General features: G+C 38.3%; 1 protein-coding gene across 1 annotated transcript in view; it reads right to left on the bottom strand.

Annotated features, from left to right (window-relative positions):
- The window catches only part of TTLL11 (tubulin tyrosine ligase like 11), a 229,112-nt gene that overhangs the window by 159,556 nt on the left and 53,611 nt on the right, over window positions 1–15,945 (bottom strand). The gene's annotated exons all lie outside the window — the stretch shown is intronic.

Raw genomic sequence — 15,945 nt, 5'->3', positions numbered from 1 at the left:
GGAGAAAATATTTGCAAACCATATAGCATATAAGGGGTTAGTACCCACATTATATGAGGAACTCACACAATTCAATAGAAAAAAATTTCAATTAAAAAATGGGCAGAGGACCCACACAGACATTTTTCTGAAGAAGGCATACAGATGGCCGACAGGAACATGAAAGGACTTGTCATCAGGGAAATGCAAAGCAAAACCACAATGAGACGTCACGTCACACCTGCTGGTGAGAATGCAAACTGGTGCGGCCACAGTGGAAGGTAGTATGGAGGGACCTCAAAAAAATTAAAACTAGAACTGCCAGCAATCCTGCTTCTAGGTATATATCCAAAGGAAATGAAATCACTACCTCTAAGAGATATTTGCATCCCCACATTTATTACAGCATTATTCACAATAACCGACACGTGGAAACAAGCTTGGTGTTCACCAACAGACGAACGGATAAAGAAAATGTGCTGTATATATACTATGGAATGTTATTCAGCCATTAAAAAAAAAAACAAAAAAGAAGGTAATACTGCCATTTACATAGATTGACCTTGAGGGCATTATGCTAAGTAAAATAAGTCAGAGAAAGACAAATACCGTAGGATCTCATTTATATGTGGAATTGAAAAAAAAAGCCTCACACCTAGAAACAGAGAGTGGAATGGTGGTTGCCAGGAGCTGGAAGGTGGGAGAAATGGGTGATGGCCAAACGGTACAAACTTCCGGTTACAAGGCGAGTTAAGTTCTGGGGATCTGATGTACAGAAACGGTGACCATAGCTAACAATACTGTATTGTGTACTTGAGACTTGCTAAGAAAGTAGACCTTAAATGTTCTCACCACACGCACAAAAATGTAATTATATCAGGTCGTGGGGGTATTAACTAACCTTATACCTTATGTGGCAATCACTTCATAAAACGTATGTCAAATCATCACATTGTACACCTTAGCCTTACACGTTATATGTCAATTAGATCTCAGTAGCACTGGGGAAAACAGAAAGGGGAGGGCCAGGACTTGAACCCAGACCACCTAACCCCAGTCCAGCCCTTCGTTTCACATTAAAGGACTGCTGAGGGCCGGGATATATGTAACTTGCTTCATTTCACTGGCACTTGGCACTTCGTAGGTCTCAGGAAATATGTGAACTAAACCAAGCCAGAAATCTGCGTGTGCTGGTCATAGCAGAGTCACATGGAACCATGAGCGAGCCTCTCCGCCTCTGAACCTCCATGTCCTCATCTGCAAACGAGATAATGATGCCTCCCCAAACTGAGTGAGGATAGCAGAGGTTATGTATATAAAATGTACTTAGGAAGGTGCAAAGATGCCAGTTGTCACCTGGGCCATTGAAAAGGACTTCCTAATGAATAGGACCTCAGTATGCTTTCCCAGAGAGGGGCAGCCTCTTGGGCTTCAGATGCTATCATTTTTCCAGTAAACAAATTGATCTGTTAAGCAAGGGACATAAGAGCAACATGATATATCTAAGCAGGAGGTGAAGTTCTATTTTTGGCAACAAAGAAAACAAAACTTGAAGCAGATGGGGAGGTGGGACCGTGGCTCCCACAGTCTCTGCCAACGGCTCTGAATCATCTGCCTTCTTCTGACAGCTGGAGTCCCCTAGCTTCCGTCTTCGGTCTTTTACTAGTTATGCGCCAGAACCCTGGGCCACTGTATCAGCCTCCGGGGGAGGCCATGCTGCAACCACAGAAGGCATTCCAAGCTTGCTGCGGAGGGGTAAGGGCTCCGTGCATGGCTGCAGGTCGGGCCATCACCAGGCAAAGGGCAGCAGACCAACCACCGTCTCACCGGATGGCATTCTGGTAAGCTCCTCGTGGCCCAAGTCTGGCCCACACACTTATAAAGTGCCAGGCTCGGTCATGCTGATACCCTGGGCCTCAGAGGAGCTAACTTTTGATGGCTAAACTCACAAGAGACAAAATTTTTTTAAACCATAGCATCTGCGTATTAATTTGCAAATACACCTGAGTTCCTAGTATGGGCCAGGCACTGGGATACGCACTAGGGACACAGTGATGAGTAAGACCCGTCCAGTCACTCACTGCCCTTGGAGGACTTGGAGTAGGAAAGAAAGATGATTAAACATGCAGTTGCTGGAGCACCTGGGTGGCTCAGTTGGTTAAGCGTCTGCCTTTGGCTCGGGTCATGATCCCAGGGTCCTGGGATCGAGCCCCACATTGGGCTCCTTGCTCAGAGGGGAGCCTGCTTTTCCCCTGCCTGCCATTCCCCCTGCCTGTGCTTGCTGTCTCTCTCTCTCTTTAAAATCTTAAAAAAAAAAAAAAAAAATGCAGTTGCCAAACAGTGAATAGGCTTAAGTGGCAGGAAGAGAGAAAAACAAGGTGCTGTGGAGGACTTGCCCCTGACTTGGGGGAAGAGTAGGTTTGTAGAGAAAATAAAAGGAAACAGGGGTCTGAAGAATTAGCCAAATGGGTCAGGTGAAAGAAGGCAGCCTTGCAGGTGGGAAAGGGGCACAGAGGATGAAGATGAGTGCTCTGGGCAAAAGGAAAGGCACATACAAAATGCAGAGGTAGGAGACCGTGCTGCCTAAAAAGTTGAATAAGGAAGGGTGTTGTCCCAGAGGAAGGGGTGGAAAATGGTGTCACCTGAGGCTGCAGAGGGGGTCACGGCTCTACAAGGCAGGTGAAGGCATAGAAGCTTCATCCTCTGGGCTGGCCATCCAGTGCCCAGAAGTCAGCCAGATCAGCATAGCATCTCTATGCAGGAAAACCATGGGAGTAATCAAGTCACCAGAAGGTTCTCTGACAAGCATGGAATCAGGACAAGGAATATATGCTTCCCACTGCAGGTTTTCTTTCTGCTTCGATTCTGACCCACTTATAACTCCACATTTTCCTAGTTCCTAAACCCAGTGGAGAACATTGTTCTCTGGGGTTTTTGCAAATAATGCACTTCATTCAGCCTCGAGGAGCTGAATCAATAAAAGCTAACTGAGGATGGTAACTGGAGAGGAAAATGGAAGAACTCTATGCTCGCTGGATCCCTCCAAGAAACCGCAAAAGATTATTGAACAGGTTTTTGGCTTTATTCACTGAAAAATTCTTCTGCTACGAAATGCAAACTCCTTCACCATAATAAATACTGTTTTGATAACAAAACTGTACTTTTCTCAAATACCCAGATGGAAGACCATATGCAAACTAAACTCCAAGGAATTTTTTTATTGGCCATCTGCTAACAGGGGAAAGCAAGCCTGCATCCTCCTCCCCCCTCACAAAAATTTCCACGGAGAATCCTACTTGCTTCCTGCTAGCGCCACCTGCTGATCATATTTGAGTACCAGTTTTGCAGCCAAGTATCAGGAGTGAGGTGGATCTTCCCTGTTCCTTGACGAAATAAATATAATCCTAATTAATGTGACAAATAAAATACCTACAAAGTGTCAGGTTTTAGAATGTGTTACAGCTAATCACACACCCTCCCTCTGTTGAGTCACAAAGTAAAGCCCCCACCCACACCTCTGAAAGCTCACTTCCCAGGCACTCACAAGACAGTTTACTCTCATAATTAAGCACACCATTTCTAGTAAAGCCTCATGTTTGGCTTCACCTGTCAAAATGTAAAGGCACATATCTTTGAATACAGCAATTCCACTTGGAGATATCTGTCTGAAGTCAATACTGGCACGGCGTATAAAGATGCCTACATAGGAGAGGTACTACGGTACCCGACAACATTATTTGTTGAACCAAAGAAATATGAGAACTACCTATACGTTCATCAAGAGGGGAATGACTTTAAAAGTCGTGGTGCATCCATACAATAGAGTACTTTGCAGCAGTGACATGGAAAGATGTATAAAACGTAGCGGAGGAAAATGGCAGGCTGAAGAAGAGAACACATAGCATCATCCCATTTCTTTAAAGAAAAAGAACTGTGTGTGTTACAATGTATATTTGTTCACATGTAGGAAAAAACTGGAAGGATACACACTAGTGTTCAAATAATCTAATGAGTGGGGATTTTTTTTTCTCTTTACATGCCCCTATATTCTTTGAATTCTTAATATGAGGGTATTGTTTTGTATTAAAACAAAGGGTATATTAAAAATAAGAATGCCATATTTGTTTAATCAGGTTCGCAGCTAATAAAGCATTTCATCATCAAATACTCACTGGATGTGCACAATCACTCTGAGGTTTGGATCACTTTTCCACTTAACAGATGGAGAACCGGGGCTGGAGGAAGGGGCTTACTGGAGGTCCCAGGAAGAATAAGTGATGGGCTGGGCTTTCCAGCAAGCGACTAGGGTAGGGTTTTCACAGTCTCATTCTGCATGTGCCAAGTCCTGAGTCAGCAGATTCTAGATGAATATCATCTTAGAGACAAAGAAATCCTCCTTTGTATTAGGGAACTACCCAGTTCGAAGTACCTGTGGCATCAGTCAAATGGTCTTTTACAGTTCAGGACTTCCAATGCTCAAACAGGAAGAGTCCCTGTCAATCACCTGACCCGCCTCCCATTTTACTGATGAGAGTCTCTCTGAGTAGCTACCATCAGAAAGCGAACAGTTAGACAACAAGCACTAGCTCTGCCTTCCATCTTCTCCACCAAACCTGCTCCTCCTTCTCTCGGGCATCTTAGCAAACGGCACCCCCATCAGATTCCTGAAAGCGTCAATTCCGCCTTCTTCCTTACCCCCCTCTCTAATCTTTCTTGGAGTCCTGTAGCTTCCCCCTTCTAAATATGCCGCACGCCTGGCCCTTCTCTGCATAAGACTCCTGTCTTAGTGTCTCAGAACAAGCCTTCACATCTCTGCCACCTTTCCAAGCGGAGCACCCTTTCCACAGGTCTCATTCCTCTGCCCTCCCCAATCCTGTCTATACTCCACCAGAGGTAACCACATTCCTCCCCATCCCCTACCTAACCCTCTCATGGCTTCCTCCTGTTAACCTGGCATTCAAGGCCCCTCCTGACCTGGCCTCTACTTCTCTAACTTCACCTACTGTCAAACCCTCTTCTTTTAAACTCTAATTTTATCATTCCAATATGTCACACCATTTCACATCTATGCACCTTTGCACAATCTACTGATTTTGGCTGGAATGCTCTTCTTTGGTTAGTCTACAAGGCAAGCTCATTATTTCAAAATCAAATCAGGTGTCACCTCTCTACCAGGAAGCCTTCTCTCTCCCTCTATGCCATCTGCCCTCTACCCTGATGAACCCTCTCATCACCAGCAAAGTTTTACTCTTTTCTCTAGAATAGTTCTGGACCTTATCCACACATCTATTCAAATATCCTCCCATAGTATAGCACAGAAAGTTAAAGTATTGATTCTGGAGCTAGTCTTCCAAGCTGTGTTATCTTGACAAAAATCACTTAACCTCTCTGTGCCTCACTTTCCTCTCCTATGAATAATAGAAGAACCCTATTTGGATCGCTGAAGAATTTTAAATTAGTCAATCCAGGTAAAAAATACTCAGTAAGTGCTGCATTGTTATTGTTACAAAATCATTCATTCAGAGGACTTCCATTTCCAGCCAAGATGTACTGACAGAAACTCGATTTACCTGCCCATCTGAAGCAACCACAAAATAGACAGAATGCATTAAGAATGGTTTTGGAGGCACTGGACATCAGGCAGCAAAGGACAATGATTGCTGAGAGATGTGAGCCCTGTGACTGCCCCAGTTTACTGCCCAGAGCAAGATTCCAGCCCAATAGACCCCCTGATCTGAGGAAATGAAGTTGTCAGTCAGGGTGACTAAGATAGCTCGTGTTCTCAAGAAGGACTACTGGAGAGGAGATTTCTTCACAAAGAGGGGACTCTGGAGATCCACAGAGGGTCTCCCATTAGTATTTATCTGAATACAAATCAGTGAGTGATTCTGAGGAAACTACCTGAGGCCAAGGAAAGAACCACCCAAAAGGACTAGAGGTAGCAATGCCAGGTGCCCACACACAGCCTGGAATAGCATCCGTTCTCACCAGTAAAACTAGAAAACACCATGGTTCATGGACCATCAGGTGAAGTACACATAAGATTCTTGCCTCAGTGGTAAGAAATAATTTGGTTAGACTGACCACTGTTCCAGTGGTGCCTGACTTTAAAAACAAGACCCAAATCTATTTCCACATAACTTAATTGGATCCCATAACAAAGTTCAAGAATATTTGTAGGAATGCAAAAATGGACAAATTCACTGAAGGACAAACTACCAAGGCTCGTTCAGGAAGAAATAGAAAACATAAATAGCCTATATCTGTTAAAGAAATTGAAATTTTAGTTAAAACCCTCCCATAAAGAACCATCGGGTCCACATGACTTCACTGGTGAGTTTTACCAAATATTTAAGAAAGAAATAATGCCAATTCTATACACTCTTTCAGAAAATTAAAAAGTAGAGAATACTTCCAACTCCTTCTATGTGACTAGCATTACCCTGATAGCAAAACCAGTCAAAGACATTGTAAAAAAAAAAGAAAACTACAGAACAATATCCCTCATGAATATAGATGCAAACATTCTTTAAAAAATTTTAGAAAATCAGGGCACCTGGGTGGCTCAGTCGGTTAAGCTGCTGCCTTCGGCTCAGGTCATGATCCCAGGGTCCTGGGATCGAGCCCCACATCGGGCTCCCTGCTCAGCGGGGAGCCTGCTTCTCCCTCTCCCTCTGCCTACTTGTTCTCTCTCTCTCTCTGTCAAATAAATAAATAAAATCTTAAAAAAAATTTTTTTTAGAAAATCAAATCCAACAATATATAAAGAGGATAACATATCATGACAATTGAGATTTATCTAAGGAATGCAATGCAAGGTTTATTTGATATTTAAAAATCAATCAATATTATTTGTCATATTAATAAACTAAAAAAAGAAAATCCATATGATCATCTCAATAGACTCAAGAAAAGTATGTAACAAAATCCAACACCCATTTCTAATTAAAAAAAAAACAAAATCCATGGAAACAAGGAACAGAAGGGAACTTCATCAATCTAATAAAAAACATCTACAAGAAATCTACAAGTAACCCATACTTAATGATGAAAAACTAAAGGCTTATCCCCAAAGATCAGGAACAAGTCTAGGACGTCTTCTCTCATCACTTTTATTCAACATTATATGGAGGTTCTAGCCAATGCAATAAGGTAAGAAAAAGAAATAAAGGGCTGATTGGAAAATAAGAAATCATGAGGACATGATAGTCTATACAGAAAATCTAGTGGAATCTACAAAATAAGATACTGAAACTACTGAGTTTAGCAAGGTTTCAGGATATAAGATCAATATATAAAAGTCAATTGTATTTCTACATACTCAAACAACTAGATTTTGAAGTTTAAAAATACAACATTGCCAATTTATCAAAAATTTGAAATACTTAGGAATAAACTTGACAAAAGATGTGAAAAACCTATGCACTAAAAACTAAAAGACATTGCCCAATGAAATTAAAGAAGACCTAAATAAAAGGAGAGATATATATTATATATCAGGAACTCAATGCTGTTAAGAAGTTGATTCTACCTAAAGTGAAATGCAGACTCAATGCAATTCTAATCAAAACCCCAGCAGGCTTTCTTGTAAATTGACAGGCTGATTCTAAAATTCATATGGCAGATCAAAACACTATAATAGCCTAGACAACTTTAAAAAAAATGACAAAGTTGGAGGACTTATATTACCTGATTTTAAGACTTATTGCAAAGCTACAGTGACAAAGACAGTGAGGTATTAGCATAAAAATAGACAAATACATCAATGGATTAGAATAAAGAATTCAGAAACACCCACACATACTTGAGCAACTATTTTCAACATAAATGCAAATGCAATTTGGGAGAGAAAGGTTAGTATGCTCATCAAATGTTTCTAAAATAAGTGGATATCTATGTCTCAAAAAAGTTAACTTCAATCCATACCTCACCCCACATTCAAAAATTAACTCAAACGAATCATAGATCTAAACTTAAAACTATAAAATTTCTAGACAAAAACATAAAACATCTTTGTGAATTTGGGTTAGGTCAAGGTTCTTATGTATAGATTCATAAAAGAACAAATTGATAAATTGGACTTCATCAGAATGAAAAATTTGATCTTCAAAAGATACGGTTAAGACAATGAAAAGACGAGGCACAGACTGGAAGAAAATATTGTATTGATACATCTGATAAATACCTATATTCAAAATACATAAAGAACTCTTGAAACTCAATAATACAAATACTCAATTTTTTTAAATGGACACAAGATATAAATAAATTTATTTCATTAAAGAATGCATTTGAAAAATATTTTTTAAATAAAAAATTTAAAAAAGAATGCATTTGGATGTGAAAAGATGTTCAACATCATTAATAACTAGGGAAATACAAACTAAATAATAAGAAAAGGCTACACACCTATTAGAATAGCTAAAATTGAAAAGACTGACTACTACCAAGTGTTGGCAAGGATGTGGGAGAACTAAAATGCTTATACATGGCTGAAGGGAATATAAAATGACACAACCACTTTGGAAAACAATCTGTACTTTCTTTAAATATCAAATATACACCTACTCTATGATCCAGACACTCCATTCTTAAGTGTTTACTCAAGAGAAATGAAATCATATGTCCACACAAAGACTCAGACATGGATAGTCATAGTATCTTTATTTGTAATAGGCCATAACTGGAATCAATCTAAATATCCAGCAGCAGCTGAAGGTATAAGCAAACTGTGGTATATACATTCAATGGAATACTCCTCAATAATAAACATACATGAATTATTGATGAATACTATAACCTGGAAGAATCCCAAAATAATTATATTGAGTGAAAGAAGCCAGAACCCAAAAAAATTTTTTTGAAGGAAAAAATAAGAGTACCTGCTATATTATTTCATTTATATAAAATTTTAGAAAGTACAAACTGGTCTTGATAAAAAGCAGATCCATAGTTGCCTTGTGATGGGAGGTAGAGGGCAGGGAGAGAAAGGAAGGATTACAAAGGGACATGAGGAAACATTTTGGGGTGATGGATATGTTCATTATCTTGATTGTGGTAACAGTTTCATGGATTTTTACATATATCAAAACGTATCAAACTGCACACTTGAAATATTTGCAGTTTATTGAACTTCAATTATATCTTTTTTTTTTAAAAGATTTTATTTATTTATTCATGACAGAGAGAGAGAGAGAGAGAGGCAGAGGGAGAAGCAGGCTCCCCGCAGAGCAGGGAGCCCGATGCGGGACTCGATCCCGGGACCCTGGGATCATGACCTGAGCCGAAGGCAGACGCTTAACCATCTGAGCCACCCAGGCGCCCTCAATTATATCTTAATTAAAGCTTTTTTAAAAAAAGTATGAGACAAATAGGCTATCCACATAGTCTCAAAATATGTCCCCACAAGATACTTACAAAGGGAAAACGGTAACTTTTTATGGAGAAACCTAACAGAAACTACCTTAACTAAGTGATCAAAGTTAACGTCACCAGAAATAAGACATCCTGACATCATGTACCTCCTGATATGCTGCATTGAGAAGGTCACAACATCACTTTGTAGTATTCTTATAAGAAATGTGTAATCTGAATCTAATCATGAAAAAATCAGACAAAACTAAATTGAGGGACACTCTAAAAAAATAAACTGACCAGTACTCTTCAAAAGAGTCAAGGTCATGAAAGACAAAGATAGGTTGAGAACAGTTACAACTCAGAGGAGACTAAGGAGAAATGACAACTAAATGCAATGAGTAAACATGGAGTGGATCCTGAACCAGGAAAAAAAGACAGTAGCAGGGCAATAGAGAAATGCAAATAAGGTGCATAGATTATTAAATAATATTATATTAATGTTAATTTCCCAGCTTCAGTAATTGTATAAGATGTTAACATTAGGGGAAGCTAAATGAAGGGAACATGGGAGCTCTTTCTGTATACTATTTTTGCAATTTTTGTAAGTAATTATTTCAAAACAGTTTCAAAACTGAAGGTAAAATAAAGACATTTTCAAACAAAAGCTGGGAGAACAGCAGATCTGTACTATAAAAAAAATATGTTTAAAAAAATTCTTCAAGTTGAAGGAAAATAATTCCCAGATGGAATCCAAGAGCTACTTGAAGGAATGGAGAATACTGGAAATGTAAATATATAGGTGAGTATACAAGACAAATATACTCATTTTTTCAGTTTCTTTATAAGATAATTGACTTTTCAGTGCAAAAATAAAAACACTGTATTGTGGGGTTTATAACACAGAAGCAAACTATATGATAATACCATAGAGGATGAAGATGGGAAAAGAGGTATACTGTTGTGAAGCACATATATTTTCCTTAAAGTATGTAATACTTAAAGGTATATGTGACAAGTTAAAGATGTATTGTAAACCCTAGATTGATTCTAGGGCTAAGACAAAAACTAAAAACATTTTTAAAAGAGGCATAGCTGGTAAGCCTAAAGAGGAGATAAAATAAAACACTAAAAATACCCAATTAATCCAAACATATAGAATGAATAGTAAAGACATAGGAAGATGGTGTACTTGAAGCCAACGATATTGATGATTGCATTAATTCAAGTGGGCCAAGCATACCAGTTAAAAGTCAGGGATTGTCAAACTGGATAAAAGATCATAACCCAATTACGTGATGTCAACAAGAAGCAATCTTTAAAAATGCAAGTAGGATAAAAGTAAAGGAATGGTAAAAAGATATACCATACAAATACTAAACCAAAAGAAGCTGGAGGTACTGTATTAATATCAAGAAGAGTAGATTTCAGGACAAGGAAAGTTACCTTCTAATGGAGTCAAATCATCAAGCTAACAACAACTTCAAAAACACATGAAGCAAAAACAGACATAACTAAAAAGAGAAATAGACAATCCACAATGAGATTTGGAAATTTCAACATACCCTCTCAGTAACTGACTGAATAAGTTGGCAGTAAATTAGTAAGGAATATGTGAACAGTACCAAGTACCAACTTGACCTAATTGACATTTATCAGATGCCACACCAACAACTCCAGAATACATATTATTTTCAAGTACACATGAAACAGTCATCAAGATAAACAATATATGGGGGCGTCTGGGGGGTGCAGTCAGTTAAGTGTCCATCTCTTGGTTTCGGCTCAGGTCGTGATTGCATGGTCATGAGATCAAGCCCTGCATTGGGCTCCATGCTCAGTGCAGAGTCTGCTTGGGATTCTCTCTCCCTCTCCCTCTGCTTTTCCCACTTGTGCACTCTCTCTCTCTCTCTCTAAGTAAATCTTTTAAAAATATATAAACAATATATGGGCCATAAGATGACTTTCAACAAATTTAAAGGGACTAAGATAATACTGAATATATTCTCTGATGTCAACAAAATTAAATTATAAATCAGTAACAAAGAATATTTGGGACAGTTCCAAAATTATTAATAAACTAAACAACTCATTTCTAAATAACCTATGGGTCAAAGAGATCTCAAGGGAAATTAGACAACATTTTTAGTTAGGTGGTAATGAAAATGTAATATACAAAAATTTCTGAGATGCTTTAATGTTTAAAAATCAATCAACTGAATTAAGTTCCTCCTTAAAAAGTTAGAGAAAGATGAGAAAATTAAACCCAAAAGAAGTAGAAATCAATGACATAGAAAATGCCCAAACAATACAGAAAAACAACAAAATCATAAGTTGGTTCTTTGAAAAGATCAACAAAATTAATAAACCTGAAGCTAAGTTGATATGAAAAGAAAGAGAGAGAGAGAGAGAGAGAAGGAAGGAGGGAAGGAAGGAAGGAAGGCAGACAAAGGAAGAAAAAAAAAAGAAAGAAAAAGAAAACACAAATTACCAATATCAGCAATGAAATGGGGAGATCACTACATATCTCATAGATTAAAAAATAAGGAAACACTGTTTTTCAAAACTTTCATCAGTAAATTGGACAACTCAGATAAAATGGATTAATTCCTTGAAAGAAACAAATTACCTATATATATTAAAAAATTAATTCATAATTTAAAATGTTCCCAGAAAGAAAGCTGCATGCCCAAATACCTTCAATAGTGTATTCTATCAAGCATTTAAGAAATAAATACCAATCTTACACAAAATTTTCAAAACAGTAAAGAAATATTTGCTAACTCATTTAATAAGGATTGCGTGATACAAAGACCAAAGACATCACACACCAATATCTCTCATGAACAACGACACAAAAATTCCTAAGTATCAGCAAATACAGTTTAGCAGTATTTAAAAAGGATAATACATCATAACCATATAAGATTTATAACAGGAATGCAAAGTTAGCTTAATATTTAAAATATGAATTGGTGGTTCATCATATTATCAAAATAAAGAGAAAAATCATACCGTCTTAATAGATGCTGAAAAGCATTTGACAAGATTGAGCACCCATTCATGATGAAAAACTTCTGCAAACTATAGAAGACACCTTCCTCACCCTGATAAAGGGCATCTATGAACAACCTATAGCTAACATCACACATAACATGATAAGCTGTATGCTTTCCCCCTAACATTGAGAACAAGGCAAAGATGTCCACTCTAATTACATCTAATTCAATGTCGTATTGGAGATCCTAGCCCAGTGCAGTTTAATAAGAAAAAATAAAATAAATAAAAGGCATGTAAGATTAGAAAGGAAGAAACAAAATATATTAATTCACAAGTGAATTAATTGTATACAAAGAAAATCCTAACAAATCTACAAAAAAAGAACATGTAGAACTAATAAGGGAATTGAGCAAGGTCATATGATATAAGTTCAAAGTAAAAAAGCCAGCTGGATGTCTATATACTAGCAACAAACAACAAGAAAATGAAATTCAAAAAATATCATTTATGATAGCATAAAAAACAAAACTTCTTAGGGACGTCTTGTACTCTGAAAGCTATAAAACATTACTGAAATAAATTAAGGAAGATATAAATAAATGGAGATAAAAGTTATGGATTAGATGAGTCGACGCTGTTAAGATGTCCACTGTCTCCAAACTGATCTGTAGATTCGAAGCAATCCCAATCAAAGTCCCAGTGGGCTTCTTTGTAGAAATGGGCAAACTGGTTAAAAAACTGATATGGAAATGCAATAGCCCTATAATAACCAAAACAATTATGATGATAAACAAAGTGGGAAGACTTGTACTACGTGATTTCCAGACTGACTCTGACTTATCGTAACCAAGATAAAATGCGGTATTAGCGTAAGAGTAAACATATAGATGAATGGAACAAAACAGACTCCAGAAACAGACCAAACACATCCAGTCAACTGGTTTTCAACGAGGTTGCCAAGGTAATTAATTCAATGAGGGAAACAATCATCCTTACAACAAAAGGCACTGAACAACTGAATATCCCTATGGAACAAAGTAAACTCCAACACCGATCTCATGCCATACACAGAAACTAAGTTGAAATGAATCATAAACCTAAATGTAGACACTAAAACTAACAAACCCCTAGAAAAAAACAGTACAAAATCTTCACCACCTTTAATTGGGCAAAGATGCCGTAGGTATCACACAAAAGCACAAACTATAAAAGGAAAAAATGGTAAGTTCAACTTCACCAAAATTAAAAACTTTCGTTCCTCAAAAGGCAGAGTTAAAACATGAAAAGTTAAGAGGGAGAAAATATTCACAATACACATACAAAAGACTTGTACACAGAATATATAAGGAAAATACAACTTAAAAATAGAATGCCCAGAGAAATGAGCAAAAGTTTGACTATACACATAACAAAAGAAGATATTCGAATGGTCAAAAGGCAGATGAAAAGATGCTCAACATCTGGTCATAGGGGAGATGTAAATTAAAACCATAGAGAGGTACAACTACACATCTCCCAGAACGTCTAAAATCCAAAAAACTAACAATACCAAGGCTTGGTGATGATGTGGAGCAAAGAGAACTCACACACTGCTGGTGAGGGTGCCTAACCATGCTGGAAAACAAGTTCAGCAGGTTCTTATAAGTTAAACATACATACACCATATGATCCAAAAATTCCACTCATAGGTACTACCCAAGAGAAATGAAAACATATAACTACATAATGACTTGCATGTGATCAGTCATGGCAGTTTTATTTATAAAATCCCCAAACTGGGGATGGCCCAAATGCCCATCAAGTGGGAAATGGATAAGCAAATTCATACAATGGAATATTACTCACCAATAGAAATACAAATGGCTAATATTTACAACAAATATGGATGAATCTCAAAAATATGATTCTGAAAGAAAAACAAAGACTCAAGTGTGTATGTGTGTGTGTGTGTATGTATAAATATATATATATATATGATTCCGTTTACATGAATTCCTCGAACAGACAAAACGAATCTCTAATGAGAATACAGACCAGCGGTTGCCTGGGCTGGGGCTGTTGAGGGAATGGACTGCAAGGAGGACAGAGGAACTTGGGGGTTGATGGAAAAGTTCTCACATATCTGATTTTGAAGGTACAGTCGGTAGGTATCTCGTTTAAATTCACAGGATAGTTAGATATAGAGTTGTGGAAATGGGACATAAAGATATTCCACAAGGGACAAGGACATGAGCAGAGCCACAGAAGTGAGAAATTGAGGGGTGAGTATGGGGAGCCGCTGAGAGCTTATTTTTTAAAATTAACTTTATTGAAGCATAATTTGCATGAATAAAATGCATCCCTTTTAGGTTAATAATTGGATGAATTTTAAGAAATGTACAAACTCATGTGACCACCATCCCATAGAGAGCTTCCTTTTTTTTTTTTATTTATTTATTTGAGAGAGAGAGAATGAGAGACAGAGAGCATGAGAGGGAAGAGGGTCAGAGGGAGAAGCAGACCCCCCGCCGAGCAGGGAGCCCGATGTGGGACTCGATCCTGGGACTCCAGGATCATGACCTGAGCCGAAGGCAGTCGCTTAACCAACTGAGCCACCCAGGCGCCCGAGAGCTTCCTTTTAAAAATTACCACTTCAAGCTTTTTTTGTGCTTACTAAATCATCATTTTATCACAAGTTTTATCATTTAATATTAAAACCAAAATAACATGCAGGCAATAAGACAGCTTATAAAAAGCATAGGCCTTGGGGTGCCTGGGTGGTTCAGTGGGTTAAGTGTCTGCCTTCAGCTCAGGTCATGATCTCAGGGTCCTGGGATCCAGCCCCGAATCGGGTTCCCTGCTCAGCAGGGAGTCTCCTTCTCCCTTTGCCCCTCCCCCCTGTTCGTATTCTCTCTCTCTCTCTCTCTCTCTGTGTGTGTCTCTCTCTCAAATAAATAAATAAAATCTTTAAAAAAAATCCATAGGTCTTGAAATCAGCTCTAGGTTTAAATTCCACTTCTCCAGCAAGTCACCTTGCTTATCAAAGTCTGTTTCCTCATCCACAAAATGGGATTAATAATAAAATCAACTTGACAAGATTGCTGTGAGGATTGAAAGAAATAACGTTAAGCTTCTGGCACAATGCCTGGAACACAGTAGGACCAATAAATGGTATTAATCCTATCACATCACAATAAGATGGGCATTTGTTGTGCAGTTACCCTCAGAGGTATGTATGGACCATGGAACCCACTGGCAAAGTCTTTGAAGGGGTCCCAAATGAAAAATGGCAATCCTCAATTCCGTTTCCCTACTGGTACTGTTTCACAATCAGTGGTGAAGGCTCCAAAGTATTTCATGCTCAAACATTTTGCTTTGATACGGAATGGGCGATTTGAAAATTGATTCTGGAACAGATCTAAAGCAGAACACTTAAAAGGTCCCCCCACCCCAGCTCCACAGTGTGTCAGACCTCCTCCCTAGCCTTAAAACGGAGCCCGACCGCCCACATTTCATACCACAGGATGCTGGGGAGACCACACCCTAGATTCACCCAAACAGTTCCAATCTGCTGAAGGGCTCAACCACCTGCTCCAGCCCTATCTCCCTTGCTTTCCAAACATCAGCTCCATG

The sequence above is a fragment of the Mirounga leonina genome, unplaced genomic scaffold, assembly GCF_011800145.1.
Source record: "Mirounga leonina isolate KUSES-001 unplaced genomic scaffold, KU_Mleo_1.0 Mir_170, whole genome shotgun sequence".
NCBI classification, from domain to species: Eukaryota; Metazoa; Chordata; class Mammalia; order Carnivora; family Phocidae; genus Mirounga; species Mirounga leonina.
Note: the sequence above shows the minus strand (reverse complement) of the source record. Positions and strands in the feature narration are given on the sequence as shown.